This window comes from Echinops telfairi, unplaced genomic scaffold (genome assembly GCF_000313985.2).
Source record: "Echinops telfairi isolate 266 unplaced genomic scaffold, ASM31398v2 ScPeMD7_7419;HRSCAF=8457, whole genome shotgun sequence".
NCBI lineage: Eukaryota > Metazoa > Chordata > Mammalia > Afrosoricida > Tenrecidae > Echinops > Echinops telfairi.
In genome coordinates, this window is record NW_022111319.1 from 1,050,543 (window position 1) to 1,057,624 (window position 7,082).

Sequence of the window (7,082 nt, forward strand, 5' to 3'; positions counted from 1 at the left end):
AACAACAACAAACCAATGACAAAACAAAACAAAACAAAATGCAACAAGAAAAAAATCTTGTAGTTAGATCAAAGACTGTTTGTTGGCCTTTAGGAGTAACTGAAAACATTCTTAATAAATTTGTTCAGCTGTTTTTGAACTAACATAAAACTTTTCCCCGTAAGTTTGCAGGTGTGACTACAGGCTTAATTAAGTTGTTTCCAAAAATGTAAAATGTCAGTTGATGACAAACCTCATTCTGGATGTCCTTCAACTTTCCAGATAGACAAAAATGTCAGCAAAATTTGTGCACTTGTGCTCAAAGACCAACGACAGATCATTGGAAATGGGGAAGTTATCTGGACTATCTTGAAACTTGGTTTTTCAGTGAATTTCAATGGAAGATTTGGGAATGAGAATGGTCACTGCAAAATTTGCGCCTTGGGTTCTGATTCACCAGGAAAAAGAGCATCCAGTGGAAACAAACCATGCTTTGAAAGAACAGCTCCAAAACTACCCACACGTTTTTCCCCAAGGTCATTACTGGTGATGAGACATGTTGCTGTTCTTACGACCTTGAAAACAAACATCAATCATGCCAGTGGAAGACACCATTGTCACCTTGCCCCCCTTCAAAAGCTCGTCAAGTGAAATCAAAGATCAAGACAATGCTTATTTGTTTTTTTGATGTGAGGGGCATAATGTATTTGGAGTTTGTTCCACCACGTCAAATTGTTAATCAAGCTTTCTATTTAGAGGTTCTCAAAAGTTTGCGTAACTGTGTATAACAAAAAGGCCTGATTTGTGGCAAACGGGACTGGTTTTGCTACCATGACAATGCACCTATTCACACAACCATCTCAGTGTGCCAGTTTTTAGCAAAAACAGCATGCTTCACTTGCCCCACACACCTTACTCACCTGACCTCACTCCATGCGCCTTCTTTATGTTTCCATGAATGCAGAGGAACATGAAAGGACAGCAATTTGAGGACATAGAAGACATGAAGGAAAAAATGAGGGAGGTACTGTCAGCCATCCAAACAGATGAGTTTGAAAAATGAAGGGTAATGTAACCAAGAGGAATTACTGACACCCAAATGAAGACTGAGCATGATAGTGGGACAAGAGGAAAGTCAAAGTGAGATTATACTGATTCCTGGATTGGCTGGCTGAATAGTCAGGGACTTGGAATGAGCACATGAAAAGGAGTTATGAAAAGGAGTATGTGAATAGATAAACCAAATAAGAAATTATATTTGTGTTTCATATGAATTCTCACCAAAAGGTTACTGCTACAAAGGAAGATTTAACAATTAAATGGATAGGATAATACGTTCTATGGAAACCATTCACCCTCTTTCCTAATCACAACCGTTACTGGCCATGATGCCTATGAGCAACGCAGCCATGATGGCTGAGATGGAATCATGCCTGGGCTCCATAACATTTCCTAAAGTTAAGTTGAGTGCTGCCACTGCTGAGTGCTCAGTCTGCCAACATCAGAGTCTTTGATATGGGACCATTCCTGGTGGAGATGAAGCAGAAAGTTAACAAGTTAATTACACAGGACCACTTCCATCATGGATAGGGCAGGGTTTCATTCTTTTTAGAATAGACATTTTTTTCTGGATACAGATTTGCTATTCATGCACACAGTGCTCCTGGTCAAGACTAAAATTTGCAGATTTACAGACAACCTCACTTTAGATCAGCTAAATCACTTCATAGCACATGAAATGTGGCAGCGGGCCCATGCTCATGGGATCCACTGGTCTTACTGTGTTCCCTATCATCCTGAAGCAGCTGGTGCGATAGAATGCAGGTGTGGACTGCTAACGACACAATGATGACATCAGCTAGATGGCAATATTTTGCAGTGCTGGGCAATGCCTTCCCTCCAGAAGGCTGTGTATCCTGCTAAATATATGGTGCCATGTCTTCAATAGCCATTATTTGGATGTCCAGGAACCAAGGGAGTGATACCATTCATTTATACCTAGTGAACCACTTGAAGCATTTTTTGTTATTATTCCCATTCCAGCGACACTATGCTCTTCACATCCGAATATCCTAGTTTCAAAGGGAGGAATACTCCCAACTGGAGAGCAGCATTGCTTCCTTTGAATAAACAGTTAAGAATGCCTCCTGAACATTTTGGGCTCCTCATATTTCTGGATTAACAGATAAAAAAGGACGTTACTGCATTGAGTGATGTGATTAAACTTGACTACCAAGGGGAAATTAGATTGTTATTACACAATGGAGGTAAAGAATAATGTCTCTTAAATCCAATAGATAACTTTACTAAAATCATGTCCTGTGATCACAGTACATAGTAAACTGTAGTAACCCAATCAGATATGACCACTAATGGCCCATACCCTTATGAAATAAAAGTTTGGGTCATCCCACCAGATTTAAAAAACAAACAAACATGTTCCAGTGAGATACTCTTTGAGGACAGAGGAAATACGAAAATACGGAAGGAGTGGTGGAAGAAGGTAATTCTAAATACCAGCTACAGACGCAGTCTTTGCAGAGGAAAAGACTAATTGTTAGTATTTTCTCTTTGTAACAAATATTTTTGTCCTTTTCATTTATATTAGATATAAATGGATTTGGTGCGTTTTTGGTTGTACACATGTTCGTCGTGTCCTCTTAGGCTCAAGTTTGATTTTGTTCTCTGTGAAATGTTATATATAGTTAAAGAGATGTGTAAGGGGACCAAGTTGACAAGGGTTAGAATGTGATAGGTTGATGTCCTCTAGTGTTGCAAATTGATAGAAGGCTCTGAGGGGTCCTTCTGGTGGGCATGGCATACTTGCTATAGGTATCAGTGAATGTTGCAAGGTTGTTCTCTCTTCCTGCCATTGTGGCCTCTGAATCTGTCACTCAGGCCTTGCTTTCCCTTGCTTCGCCTCCCCTACCACCTACCCCTGCCTGCAGTTTGTTGCCTGCCCCTGCCTGAGACCTGCCACATCTGCTGACTCCCGCCATCGATGCTGTAACTACAACCACCTTCACTGTAGCCATAGCCACTGCCACCATCAGGCTCAACTTCTTCCCACCCCATCTGGTCCTGCCATAGCCACTGTAGCTGCTACTGCCACCCATTGCCATAACCGCTGCTGCTAGACCTCACCTTCTGCTTCTTATTTCTTGGCTATTTTGTCCATCAACTGCATGAGTTTGGAAGGGCCTTTGGCCCAGCATCTGACCCACACTTGGTTAGCCTCTCTGCAGCAGTATGGGCCAAATATTTCTTCCATGGTATAAACTTACTTTTTATATGCATGTATAAGTGCCCTGGTTTTGCTTTTCTTGTGAACCCAGCATAACACAAAGGCTAGTCTACACTTGACCCCAAAATTTTCATTCATATCATACATATGTGAAAGCTTGACAATGGAGAATTGATGCATTTGAACCATGGGGATGGTGAATAATATTGAAAATACCTTAAGCTGTGTGAAGAACAAACTTATGTCTTGAAAGAAGTACAGCCAGAAGACTACTTAGAAACTGGAATGGCAGTTCTTCATCTGATGTACTTTGAACATGTTCTTAGAAGAAACCAGCCACTGGAAAAGGACATTGCGGTAGTTAACATAACCTGGCATCAGTTTGAGGATATGACTTTATTTGGAGGCGCTAAGGAGATAAATAGCTTTCTGGAGGTGGGACACAAGCTCCCTGTGAGACATCCCTGTGGAGAAGACACATGGAGAGAGACTGTTGGAGCCAGACCTCTGGAGCTAGGAGAAGCCACATGGAGACCCCTGCCAGCACTGAGATGCTTGCAACGCCACTGGATCCATGAGACTTTCCACCCACTGGCCTGTGATCTTCCTGCACTTGGTGTCATTGCATGTGTTTTGAGAGTCTGAAGAGGACTTTATAGATTGGTATCGGACTTATGGACTTGATCTTGATGAGGCTGGGATGTTTCCTCAATATTCAACTGATCTTTTATATAAAGCTCTTGATGAGTATCTATGGATTTGTCTTTCTAGTCTACCCAGACTAACACAGATATAATTCTGGATATCGTAGAAGCTCAGCAAAAAGAAGATGGTCTTGGATTAGGTGAATACACAGTGCTTGTAGCTATTAGCTCAAACATAATAATAATCATGATATTGCTGTATCAGGGGTAGTTTTTAGTTCTGTTTTATTAAGAGTCGCCATATACTGGAACCAATCTGCTGAAACTTAACAATGATATTGGTAAATCACTACACTGATATTTTGGATTTTAGAGCAAAGCTTCCTTGCTTTGCAGAGAACTACTCTCATTTTAAGAACAGCTTTTGGCTTGTTACTAGGCCTTTGTAGAGACGAACACTAATAATAGCCAATCTTTTTACCATGCAATTTGAACTGCTCATCATATGTTGGGTGTTTTCTAACTCACAGTCTTAAAATTGGACATGCACAGCAGCACTCCCATCATTAAATGGAGTAGTTTATACAAGAGTGGGCTGCCGCAGGATCTGAAAGTGCAATTAGGTTGCATGAGGAAGTAGACCCAATTACCTTTCCTTTCCCAGGGAATTCCTTATGGCCCATTGACTGAAAAAGAGAAATATTGCTCTTGGTTTGCAGATGGTTCTGCATGATATTGTAAACACCACTGAAAGAGGATAGCAGCAGCAATATATCTCCTTTGGGGGACCTCCCTGAAAGGCAGTGGTGAATGGCAGTCATCCTTATAGAGAGAAATCTAAGCAGACCACTTGGCTGATGACTTTGCTTAGAAGGAGAAGTGGCCAATGGTTTGACTAAATGAGAAAATGGAAGGATTATAATTGGACAGTGTGTGTAGATCTCTATGAATGGGCCAAGAAGAATGTTCACCTAAGGATTATCTCAGCAGAGATGAATTAAAAATCTAGTAAATAGGATGGAACATTCTGTGGAAATCAGTTATTGTCTTTCCCCAAACACTTCTGTTACTGCACAATGCACTCATGAACAAAGTAGCCACAGTGGCAGAGATGGAGGTTATGTATGAATTCAGCAACCTAGACTTCCAGTCGCTCAGGCTGACATGGCTGCTGACCCTGATGTGTATCCAATATGCCAACATCATTGACCAACACTGAGTTTGTGATAATGAATCCATTCATCAGTGCGATCAGCCAGCAACCTGATGGCTTGTTGATTATATTGGATTATGTCCTTTTTGAAAAGACAGCATTTTGTTCTTACTGTAATATCCACATACATGAGATATGGACTTAAGTTCCTTTTATGTTGTACTTCTGGCAAAACTACCATCCATGGAATTACAGAATGCCTTATCTACACAGCATTATCTTGAATCAAGGGCCTCACTTCATATCAACTGTTATGTGTCAGTGGGCCCAGGCCCTTATATTACCATATTTGTCTCATCATTCTGAAGTAACTGGCTTGATAGCACCATGAGATAACCTTCTAAAAACAGAAATTCTGTTCCCACAATATGGAAATACCTTACATGGTTGGAGCATGTTTTCCAGAAAGCTGTGTATACTCTAAAGCAGCATCAACTATATGGTGTTGTTTCTCCAGGAACTAGGATCCATGGGTCCAGAAACCTAAGGGTGAAAATGTAAGTGACGCTATTCACTATTACTCCCAGTAATCAACTTGAAAATTTCTTGTCACCTGGCCCTGTGACCCTTAGCTCTACAAGTTTTGCAGTATTCGTTCCAAAAAGCAGAATAATTCATACTAAATATGCAACACTGATTCCAATGAACTAAGTTAAAAAATGCCATCCACTGTGGACTCCTCGGGCCCCTGGATCTGGATACTATTGAATGGTTTGATTGCTCCTGATTGCCAAGGGGAAATCAGATTGAAATTACATAATTGAGGTAAAGAAGAATATATCTGTAACTGGCTGTGATTTTTAATTGTGACCTCACTACACTTGGACCAGCCAAGAAAAGTATATCTGGAATCCAAGAGATTCCTTAGGATATATCTTAGTACTACCATGTCCTGTGATTAAGTGAAAAACTACCATAACTCAATTCCACCATTACTACTCAGTCCCTTCAGGAATGGGTGATTGGCTCAACCCACCAAGGAAACACAACCAGCTGAGGTGCTATCTGAAGGCAAATATACATGCAGTGAATGGTGGAAGAAGATAGTTCTACTTACCAACTAGATTTGTCCTAGCTGTTACATATGGTTGAGATCTTTCTCATTAATATTTTTATTTCCCTTGTGTAGTTTCAAGTATTGGTTTAATAAGCTTTTCTTTTTATATAGAGATGTCCCTTAAGAAATACTTGTAGGGCAATGAACGTACAAATGTGGTTTATACAATTGATGTGTGTATGGATTATGATTAGAGTTGTATGAGCCCCTAATAAAATTATTTTTAAAAAAGAATGATGGCAACATATGTACAAACATGCCTGGTTCATTCAATGTATGGATTTTAACAAGAGTTTTACGAGTCCCCAATAAAATGATTTTTTTTAAAAAAGAAATATTGTAAAGCTGATCTGTTAGTGGCAAATTCTCACACAAAGCTTCTGTTTATTTTGGAACTTCTTAATTTACCATTTATATTCAAATCACACGTTAGCTTGTTTAAAAATTCTTGGGTAAAAATTGTCTACCTTCATTATACCATATACAAGGGGATTCAAACAGTTCGTGAACAAGTAGGATAAAAAGATAATAGGATAATTCCACAAATTTGAAATAACTTTGTTGAGATATTAATAACATATTATACAATTAATATCCCACCTGAATTTTGAGAACTTCTCAAGTACAGATTTGATGCATTGACCCCTAATGACAGAAGCCTGATGAGCTGTGGGAGTATATCAAGAACATAATTCATGAAGAAAGCAAAGAGGCATTAAAAACACAGGAAAGAAAGAAAAGATTAAAGTGCCCACCAAGAAAGGACTAAAACTTGCTCTTAATTTTAGAATGGCTAAAGCAAATGGAAAAAATGAAGTCAAAGACGTGAATAGAAGATTTCAAAGAATAGCTCAGGAACACAAAGTCAAATATAATGAAATGTGCAAAGATCTAGAATTAGAAAATCAAACAAGAATAACATGCTGAGCATATCTTTTTTTTTTT

General features: G+C 39.4%; 1 protein-coding gene across 1 annotated transcript in view; it reads left to right on the forward strand.

Moving 5' to 3' along the window:
• The window catches only part of RPS6KA6 (ribosomal protein S6 kinase A6), a 198,090-nt gene that overhangs the window by 180,289 nt on the left and 10,719 nt on the right, over nt 1–7,082 (forward strand). The window lies entirely within an intron of this gene.